This window comes from Staurois parvus, unplaced genomic scaffold, assembly GCF_062004578.1.
Source record: "Staurois parvus isolate SC_StPar_1 unplaced genomic scaffold, SC_StPar_1.0 ptg000234l, whole genome shotgun sequence".
Taxonomy (NCBI): domain Eukaryota; kingdom Metazoa; phylum Chordata; class Amphibia; order Anura; family Ranidae; genus Staurois; species Staurois parvus.
Genome location: NW_028318030.1, coordinates 7,523,408 through 7,535,216, shown reverse-complemented (window position 1 = coordinate 7,535,216; position 11,809 = coordinate 7,523,408).

Below are 11,809 nucleotides of genomic sequence, written 5' to 3'. Positions count from 1 at the left end.
TTATCTTGTAACTTGATTACTGTATTAAGGTCAGAAACACTGCTACAGAGGACAATACGATGTACACTTTTGGAATGCTCAAACATGGTATAAGGTATCCTTGGGTATATAAGTATGAAGTACAAAAACCTGTATTATTTCTTTTAAAACAATTCTGTAAATTTGAATGGTTCAGCAGTATTTAGACTGCCATGCACATCAACTAGCCATATTTTAACCGCAAGCCTACCAGGCACTTATACCCCCTTCCTGCCCAGGCCAATTTCCAGCTTTCAGCACTGTCGCACTTTGAATGACAATTGCGCGGTCATGCAACACTGCACCCATATGACATTTTTATCATTTTTTTTGTGACAGATAGAGCTTTCTTTAAGTGGTATTTAATCACCTCTGGGTTTTTTATTTTTTCTTAAACAAACCCAAAACCACTGCAAATTTTGAAAAAAAAAGTTTTTTCTTAGTTTTTGTTATAAAATGTTGTAAATAAGTGATTTTTCTCCTTCACTGATATGTGCTAATGGAGGCTACAGTGATGGGCACTGATAAGCTGCACTGATGGACACTGATAGGTGGCACTGATGGGCACTGATAAGGAGGCACTGGTCGGCATTGACAGGCATCACTGATGGGCACTGAAAGGCAGCACTGATATATGGCATTGATCGGCAGCACTGATAGGCGGCACTGACTGGCACTGATAGGCGGCACTGACTGGCAGCACTGATAGGTGGCACTGACTGGCACTGATGGGTGACACTGAAAGGCAGCTCAGATGGGCACTTATATGTGGCATTTATGTGGCAGTGGCACAAGGCACTGATGAGCACTGACACAAGGCACTGATGGACACTGACAGGTGGCGCAGCTGGGGCTACACTGATCATCAGGGCACACTGATCATCAGTGCCCTTATGATCAGTGTACATGTCGCCTCCGCGGAAAGCTGATTACTGGGTCTCCTCTCGAGCTGTCAGCATGACAGCTCGAGAGGAGAGAAATGCAGATAACCAGCATTTCCCTATTTACATGTGATCAGCTGTGATTGGACACAGCTGATCAGATGACTGAGCCAACATGTTCGGTTCTTTCCGTGATCGGTGATCCACTGTGTCTGAGGGACAAAGCGCACCGCCGATCGCCACGCTGCACGCTTCCTGAGCCACGCATGCATGGTGAGAATGGGAGGACGTCATATGACGTCATCCCAGTACGAGAGAACCACCTTGCGTCCGTCATATTACTATATGGCAGGCGGGAGGTGGTTAAAGATGTGTTATTCAATGTCGCTGCCTGTATCTTGTCTCAGGGTAAATCAGTAACATAATGAGTATATCCATGAACAGACCTTCCATTCCCCTACAGTATTAAAGCACTGGTTCTGCATTAGTGGCAAGTGTACCCCAGGGGGGTACTTCTGGTTTGATAAGCATAACATTCACTAAACTATAACTTCAGGTGGCTCAGTCACTGAAATTTAAAAACACAGGCACCAGGAAGATATGCCTGTAGCCTATAAAATATATACACCTCTAAGAATTTTAAGTTGTTTGGGAAAAAATAAACACATGCAGTTAACCCAGGGTACTAAATTTACATAAATGTTCTCCAGGAGTACTATAGATAAGACCAACATTAGAATAGGTTCCCAGTAAACAATGGGGGATTTAAACAGCTGGATTCTAAACTGGCTAAAGGACCATTGCTGACCCCATTTAAAAATGCAAGCCAGCAGGCTGATCCTCTGGTTTCAATACTTTCCAAGTCTAGGTTCACACCTAAGCGGTTTTTGCAGTGTTTTGCAGAAATGCACTACAGTCCATTATACATGATTTCCTATGGGACAGGTTCACATCTCCACGTTTTGACCCAGTGAGGTTTTTGGAAAGGGTCAAGGACTTTTTTAAACGCAAAACGTTGCGTTTTTGGTTTTATAGACTTCAATGGAGATGCTGCAGAAAAGCATGTAGTGCATTTTTGCTTCATTTTTTAGGTGTCTTAATCTGCCTAGCAACATGAAACAAAAATGCAAAACGTGTCAAAAATGCACCACAAAAAGCACTGCAGAAACAGAACAAATGCAAACTGCATAGGTGTGAACCTAGCCTTAGCCATACCAAAGTAGGAATCAACTGAAGGCAAATCAAAGTCAGAACTGATTTTCTTACATATTCTGAGTGAGAAACTTTAGGTACTAAAAGACAGAGGCATGACACCTAGGCAACTGTCATTTTAGAAGGAGGTCAGAAAGAACATTACTTGTCCTGGATCCAATATGTGGAGTTTAAAACCACTTTCCTTAGAGGTAAACTCCTTGTGCTAGCATCTCTTTAAGCAAAAGGTTAAATACAGGTTTCATAACCATGTGTGCTAATTTGGGATTTTAGGATAGCGGTAACCTTCAAATAGCTGTATGAGTATAAAGAGTTAAACAGCTAACATCTAATGGAGTGGATAGGCAGCCCAACAGCCACCTTAAGGAATGCACATAACACATTGACAACACTACTGCTAATTTAAAGGCAGTGGCTTAGTATGTCTGCCTGCAACAGGAATAAGTTCTACTGGCAGAACCTCCAGATGGAAGTCATAAAATAACTTAAGAGAACTGTATATAGTGAGATACAACATCAAACATATTCACAGACTGAGAAGTGCCATAGATTTTAAACCTTCCAAAAATTCACCATAGTTATGATAGGTAGCTCTCAACCTCAGAAACTGGTCAGAGTTTGCATAATAAAGAATTTTGGGGCTTAAATGATGCTCCGAAAGGTACAGTATGTGGTCATCTGTGCAGGCACATCTAGATCAGGTCGGGTGACAGTGCACAAAACAGATCTAAAGGTTTATTTTCCTTTAGATGTCATTGTCAGTTAGTGTACCTCCCAGTGAGGGTCTGTTAGTGTCAAAATTGCATGCCACACTATCACAGGCCCATTAGAAGTTGCTGATCACTACCATTACCTGTATAGCATCAAAGCTGCATAAATTCAGTGGATTTCACTGCAGTTATGCAGATTTCAAGGGTCGAATTGCAACTCTGATTGCAGACTCGGACCGCACAGGCAATAAGCGTACTGGCATGCCTTCCCCTGCAGAATCTGATCTGCCTGAGGCTTTTTTGGCCTTTGAGCCTTCTACTGTAGAGGCTCTGTCTCTTAAAGAATCTTAGAAATGCTTGACAAATGATATTGCCCCTGAGGAGTCTTAGGCAGCTGCCATTACTCCCAAGCTTAGAGAGATCATCTTGACCCATTATTGATGCGGTACCAGTATAGCCCCATAGCTGCATAAATTCCAGAATATATATCATAGCTTGCAGATGCTATATCATTCACACAAACCAAATAATGGACACTTATTGGGATTTTTTTTTTTTATCAATGACATGTAGTAGAATACACTTTGGCCTAAATGTATGAAGAAATTTGATTTTCTTATTGCATTATGTTTTATAACTAAAAGCAGAAAATACAGTTTTTCTACATTTTCTGGATCTTTTCATTTATATAGTAAAAAATAAAAACCCAGCGGTGATCAAATACCACCAAAAAAACACTTTATGTGGAAAAAAAGGCTATAAAATGTAATTTGGGTACAGTGATGCATGACCAAGCAATTGTCAGTTAAAATAGCACAGTGCTGAATAGCAAAAAAATGGCCTGGTTATGAACCTTCCAGAGTGGTTAAAAGTAATCATTTGTTTTCCTATTTGATTTTTTTTTTTTTTTATAAAGCATACCTGCTTAAGAAGAAAATAAGTCTGTTAAAACACAAACACACACACACACGAATAAGCTTTTGCCACTACAAAGTGGGTTGAAATGCTGTTAAATGCTTAGAACATTCCATATGAATAAAAAAGTGTCAAACCATGCTCAAGCACACCACCCTATTGCTAACTGTGCCAAATAAAAAAATACAGTTACTCATGTCCCAGGAAGCTGCACAATGCTATGAAAGGCTCATAGTGAGCACATGCTTCTCCTGAGTGTCAGATACTATTTACTGCAATAATTGAGTGAACATTGATTATATACAGTAATTTCAGTAGAATTTAAGTCAATGTCCTGATTTTCGTTGGACAATTCCATACTAAAAAAATACACACACACACACACACACACACACACACATATATATACATACACACACACACACATACATATACACACACACACATACATACATACAGATGCAAAATCTTTAAAAAGTATTTTAAAACTTTTATGATTTTTTTTTTTTTTAAAGAAAAAAAAACCCATAAAAAAGAAGTACACAAAAATTTTGTCTGTCATGTTTTATCCTTAAGCCAAAAAGGAGTTGAAGTATCTGCTTACCAGATAGTGCTATCATGTCTGTAACCTGTCATTTAATTCCTTTAGGACCGAGTGCTCCCCCTTGGATAGAAAAAGTGAACTAGAGATTGAACTCTTCATAGGATGTCATTGATTGTACAACACTAGGCAAACCTGAAAGAAAATTATTTTAAAAATGTCAGTGACTGTAGAATGGGGTATGAAGTAGATTCATAATTATAAAAATAAGATTTGCAAAGCATCCTTCCAGAAAATCAGCAAATAAATTACTGGATGTTACAAAAAGTTTATTCTCATCTACTGGAGAACAAAAGAATGCATTAAAAGACCAAATGTATTTTCACTGAAAACTAATTAACTAAATTGCTGGTGCCGTAATACACAACTTTTTAAATGTTACATTTATTAGGCTTTTATTTGAGCTTCAGAGCCAGTATAAGATCCTCTCCCTTGGGCTGTAGGCTGCAGATTAAGGATGAGCTTGTGGTTTTGTCTGAACACAGTTTTCGCTCAGAGCTAAACGCTGGGTATAATATCAGTATTACTACCGCAATTATATGTGACAGCATCCCCCAGTCAGTGGTTAAGACCACCAGTGGGTGCAGGCACCACTGAGTCCTATGCAACCAGTGATGGAACTGGCCCCATTCACTTACATGGCTGAGAATCCCAAGGAGGTGGTTAAGCTGGTTATAGGAAAAAAAAAAAAAAACACATGGGAGTTTCCCCCAAATTCATACCAGGCCCATCATGTCTGGAATGAATTTTAAAGAAGTATTTTACTTTTTAAAAATTCCTTTTTTTTTTAAATTTTTTTCTACTTAGAGCTTTGCACCCGCAGTCAGCAGATCGCAGGTACCATGCAAAACTCCTGCAGACTTGTCAGTGTATCTTTGTGCTCGTACCTCATACGGGCAGGCAGATACACAATGACAAGGAGACAATGAACTACCACAGTGCTGTGGTAGTCCATTGAGAACTACACGCAGATTGTCACAAAGGCGGTCAGGACTTGTAGTTTTCCAATTCACAGAACACTATTGAATGTATGAATGGATGACATGGAGGTGCAGGGGCTGGTGCAATCGAAACATGTTACACCCTGAATATTGGTGTAACATGTTACAAAAGATGAACTTCTCCTTTAAGGGTAACCCATGCATGGATCAAATCATCATGTCACTCTTGTAGAAAGTCAACATCGATTTGACCCATGGCTGGATCTGATGGGAGGGGGGGCTGGGGTGGACTATGCCCCCCAGATTTTAGTTGTTTCCCCCCTCCCCTCCAAAGCCAAAGCTGTGTGGGGAGGAGGAGCTCTGCTGAATGTCCTGCCAGCAGTGACCCCTGTCCTCAGCCAACCTCCCATTCTCTGCCCCGACATTTTTATATTGCACTACCACATCAGACAGGACTAGATCTGGCCCTGATTTGACCCGACGAACCATTATAAATCAGAATAAATGTTCCAAAAACAAACAATTTCAAACAAAATTCCACTAGTTGTATTTGCTGTTGTACTGTCAACTTAAAATTAAACTCAAAGAAGCCTAAAAAATGCTCCCCTGTACTGGGGCTGCGCATGTGTTCTGTAGTGTGATTCTAGTTCCCTAGTGAGCTTCTGAATTTGTTTCCAGCGGTCCCTATTTCTGTCCGCCACCTTGGAAATAAGGCGGTCTTGAAGAACTGCCTTGTTGGCGACCCACAATGTAGCTGGGGAGGTGTCCGGTGTGTTGTTCAATTGAAAATATTCTTGGATAGAGGCAGCTATTTCCTGATGGGAGCTAGCATCAGTAAGCATAGAGTCATTCAACCGCCAAGAGTAGGGAGTAGATGCCAGGCCTATAAAAGTAATGGACAGGGCCACAATGTTATGATCTGACCAAGAGCACAATTGTATTTACGCCTTTGTGGAGTTGGCCAGCAGAATCGGGGAGCAGTATATATAATCTAGCCTAGCATAAGAGTCATGCGGATGAGAATAAAATGTATAATCTCTCGTGCCCACATTGTGAGCCCTCCAGGAGTCAACCAGCTGGAATGATTCTAATCTTTTAGTGAGAGATTTAGGAAAGGCCGGGGAAGAAAGAGGTGAAATGCTGTCCTATCCAGTAAGGGGTTAGCCACCAGATTAAAGTCACAGCCTACTAATAAATGAGGAAAGAGGAACTGCTCTAGCATATCAAAAAAGTGCGAAGAAAAAAAGTAGCTTGGGTAGAATTTGGGGTATAAACATTGGCTGTTGTAAGGGCACGACACAACAGGGTGTCCTTGACAATAATAAACCTGCTTTCGGGGTCACGATAAATATGTTGTACATCTAAGGGAAATTAAATTATGAAGAAAGATCGCTACCCCCCCCCCCCCCCCCCCAACTCTTGGTGGAATGCAATGTGTAAAACCCCTGCTTTTATGATCTGTGGAAAAATATGGGATGTTTAGCTGCAGTAAAATGGGTCTCTTGTAGCAGAATGATTTTCACCCCTAGGTGCTTATATTGTAGGAAGGCTGTTTTGCGCTTATTAGGGGAATTAAAGCCCTGGACATTATGTGAGATACAGTGAATCACCATGGCGAAGTATAAGAACAAGATCATCTGACAACATTATCATATCAATAAGATCTGTATCAAGGAAATATGATCTAAAAGGATGAGTACCCAGTTCTTCAACCCAAGGGGCAGAGTCTAAAATTGTCATTTTATGGGGTCTCCAGGCCACAAATTTGCAGCACAGGGAACCACAAAATGGTGTATAACTATCATGTACCAAAATAGAGAAAACTAAAACATAAAATGATAGGAATAGGGCTGAAGCAGCCCCTATAGCTAAAGCGATCACAACAAAACATGCCTCAGTTGAAAAGACAGATAAACATAATATTAAAAAGGGCCAACATGGCCCAAACCCTGTCGCCGCAGATCATGGAGAACAGAGCGGACACTCCACAACAGGGCAGCGGCACCTCTGACTATACCCAGCGACAGGGTGGGGTAGCACATCGATAGCAACCGAGGACTGCTGGCCTAAAATGAAGGCCCTGATAGCACATATAAAACATGTTGCACGTCAAAGCATCTAGGGAATTAACCCTAGATTAGAGGACACATCTTGAAATGATGCAATCAGGGTGTGTCACAATATATGAATACAATGGGGGAAAATAATCGAAACAAGCGTTCCCACCATCCAGCTTCCTGTCTGATTCTTCTCCTATCATGCTGTGTTGATGGAGTATTCCAGATGGGAGATACACAGGGGAGTAGAAGGTGGGTGTTGAGGTGTGGGAGCATCAGCTAAGCCAAACTTCATCAAGATTTTCTGCCCCTCCTGAGGAGTTGTAGCTATATAGGTGCTCCCATTGTGTGGGATAATCAGCTTGAAGGGAAAGCCCCATCTGCAGGAGTTGAACCTCCTAGGGATATCACAGAAGTATTGCAAGCAGTTCTAAGAATATCTTCCTTGATCAGAAAATCTTTCATGAATAGAATAATGTCCCGCAAGATGCGACCATCCGTTGTAGTGCCGCTCATGTGCCCCCAGGGTATTACATACTGTGTAATCAACATGATTTGTTGTTGTAGGTGTTATATTTAATATCTCCTGAAGAAGCCTGAAATAGGCAAAATATGTTGAGAAATATTATACCGGTTACATAGTACTGAATAAGTATTACCATTAAGTTAGGTATACTCAACTGTATTTTTTTTTAATATGAGATTTTTTTTTACTGTTGAAAAATAAACATTGTAATTTTTACCCTATATCGCTTTCATTTATGGCACCCTCGAAATCCCATTCAATTTCTTTTCCATGTGAGTTCATTCTCCTCCTCTTTGTATCTCTTCCTTTCTTCTCTTGGATTTTTGACACATTTTGTCATGTTACAACCAAAAACAAGTGTATTTTATTGGGATTTTATGTTCTAGACCAACACAAAGTGGCACATAAATGTGAAGAGGAAGGAAAGTGATAAATGGCTTTCAAAATGTTTTACAAATAAATATCTGAAAAATGTGGCGTGCATTTGTATTCAGCCCCCTTTACTCTGATACCGCTGACTAAAATCTAGTGCAACCAACTGCCTTCAGAAGTCACCTAATTAGTAAATAGAGTTCACCTGTGTGTAATGTAATCTCAGTATAAATACAGCTGTTCTGTGAAGCCCTCAGAGGTTTGTTAGAGAGCATTAGTGAACAAACAGCATCACGATGGCCAAGGAACACACCAGACAGGTCAAGGATAAAAGTTGTGGAGAAGTTTAAACCAGGGTTAGGTTATAAAAAATATCCCAAGCTTTAAACATCTCATGGAGCACTGTTCAATCCATCATCCGAAAACGGAAAGAGTATGGCACAACTGTAAACCTACCAGGACATGGCTGTCCACCTAAACTGACAGGCCGGACAAGGAGAACATTAATCAGAGAAGCAGCCAAGCGACCCATGGTAACTCTGGAGGAGCTGCAGAGATCCACAACTTAGGTGGGACAATCTGTCCACTGGACAGCTATTAGTCGTGCATGCCACAAATCTGGCCTTTATGGAAGAGTGGCAAGAAGAAAGCCATAAGAAGTCCTGTTTGTAGGTTGCAAGAGGGACACATCAAATATGTGGAAAAAGGTGCTCTGGTCAGAGAAGACCAAAACTGAACTTTTTGGCCTAAAAGCAAAATGCTATGTGTGGCAAAAAAACTAACACTACACATCACCCTAAACACACCATCCCCACAGTGTAAAACGGTGGTGACAGCATCCTGTTGTGGGGATGCTTTTCTTCAGCAGGGACAGGGAAGCTGGTCAGAGTTGATGGGAAGATGGATGGAGCCAAATACAGGGCAATCTTAGAAGAAAACCAGTTAGAGTCTGCAAAAGACTTGAGACTGGGGCGTAGGTTTACCTTCCAGCAGGACAACGGTCCTAAACATACAGCCAGAGATAAAATGGAATGGTTTAAATCAAAGCATATTCATGTGTTAGAATGGCCCAGTCAAAGTCCAGACCTAAATGCAATCGAGAATCTGTGGCAATACTTGAAAATTGCTGTTCCCAGACACTCTACATCCAGTCTGACAGAGCTTGAGCTATTTTGCAAAGAAGAATGGGCAAAAATTTCACTATAGATGTGCAAAGCTAGTAGAGACATCCCCAAAAAGACTTGCAGCTGTAATTGCAGTGAAAGGCGGTTCTACAATTTTGAGAAAAAATTTGAGTTTTGACTGCAAAGACGTGGCAGAATACATTTTGGCCTAAATTTATGATGAAATTTTATTTATTTATTTTTTCTCTACTGGATATATAGTTTTTTTTTCAAACACACAGGCGATCAAATACCACCAAAAGAAAGCTTTATTTGTGGGAAAAAAGGGCAGAAATTTAATATAGATGCAGCATTGTATCACCACGCAATTGTCAGTTAAAGTAACACAGGGCCATATCGCAAAAAATGGCCTGGTCAGGAAGGGGAGTAAATCCTCTGGAGGGCAAGTGGTTAATGTCCACCATCAAGTGCAATAAAATATATAGATTTATTTTGAACAAAAAAAAAAAAAATCACTTGGCATAACAGTGTAATGTCAAAGCACCTAGTGGCTCACCACTTTAAACAGAACTTAACATACAAAGTAAAAATCTGCTCCTTTAAAAGGAATAATTATTATGGACACATTGTTGCACAATATTTTGAAAGTGAATATTTTGTTGATACATTTTATATGGTATTATTGTAGCATTTTTTCTTGTTCAACACGAGATTTTGAGGTGGTCACACACGTTTCTTTGCACACTCCACAGTGAGTTGAGTAATTATTTATTATATCTTTGGCACAGAGCTTTTCACATTTATGTCATACCAAAGTGCGTTGCAATGACAGATGTATTAGACTAATGTTCACTCTTGCAATGTTCCCCATAGAGTGATCCACATTTGGATGGCTCCTCAGAGAACATTTCACAGGCAGTGAGGAGGCATTGTATTACCTCCGCACCGTCTGTTTGAAAGTGGAACTAAAAGGACCAATACTTACGTTTCCTCCAACAGTCCCTCACTGGTGCCAGACTCTTCTTCTGTGTGGTAGTCTTTGTCCATCTGCATTGTCTGGTGCGGAAGAATGCCACTCCTGCACACACACAGCAGTCAGTCATTCTGGCACACAAGGATTTCGCTGGTACTGGCTGAGGGATTTACATGCTGGAGAACGCTAAGAGCAGGCAAGTGTAATTTATTGTAGAAGAGGCATTGCATTGCAAGGGTCTGCCTACTGGCAGTGAGTAACAGTGGGACCTTATTTCCACTTTAACCCTCTAAGGCACCATTCACATGGCTGATTACTTCCATGTGCTGTGTAGGGCTTCATTCTGCTGGCACAGGGATGCACAGGTATTACATGCATCCCCATGCTGGCAGTCCCATAGACATCTATTGGGACATACTGCTGTACGGACACAGTTGCTCCATCCCAATGTCACATCTGTGCAGGTGGAGGGGGGGTGCATGGTCCTGAATGAACCCAGGGTGAGGTTGGGGACACACCCACATGGATGATACATTGGCTGTATCCTGAAAAACCTCTCTGGGACTGCTAGACACCTGTGCATCCCTGTACTGTCCGTACACGATCCTGCAAGGCACAAAGGAAACACAAAAAAAAAAAAAAATCAGCCATGTGATTGAGTCCTAAATGCTGGATTACCACACAGCAACTATGTAAATCTGCACAGCTGTGGGGTGGTTGCAATGTGGCCTCACATTTGGTGGGTGGTAGTGCCTGCCAAATGAGAAAGGGGGTATAATTCCCAACCCCCCCCCTTCCCAATGTGGAATGTGTACACCCCAACTGCTGCCTTTCCAGCTAAAGGGGGAGTGGTTGAGGGGTGGAAAAAAAAAATGTGTCTCTAGTGTGGTTTTACCTCCCCCCAACCGTTAACATAAATGATGTCTTACCAGAAAGCAAACTGTGATTCAGCTCAGTGTTAGTGGAGACAATTGGATTCATTTAGAGGAGGGTGAAGTGCTAGGCTACTTTTATACTGCTCCGCTAAATGCATCAAAAAAGCATATGCGTAGGGGTAGGGGCGGGGATAGTTTTGGTGTTTTTATGTTCTTTCTGGCTAGGCCAGTTTAATGTACTTATTGTGTCTCTGTGTATTTAAGTACAGCCATACTTGTTAAACATCATTTCTGCGGTGGGTTGTGTTTTCTATGTGTTGGCATTGCGTTTTACCCCACTGGAGAAAGCATTTTCCATTAAGTTCAATGGGGAGGTGAGTTTTTGGCACAGTTTTTTTTTTACTGGATCAAGAATGCTCCAATAAATGAAGCAAGCAGGATTTTTTTCACAGCAACGGACCATCACTGACCCACCACCAACACGGTCATGCTGAACAATGTTTCAGGCAGCATAACATTCTCCACAGCTTCCCCAGACCCTTTCACGTCTGTCACATGTGCTCAGGGTGTACCTGATCTCATCTGTGAAAAGCACAGGGCTCCA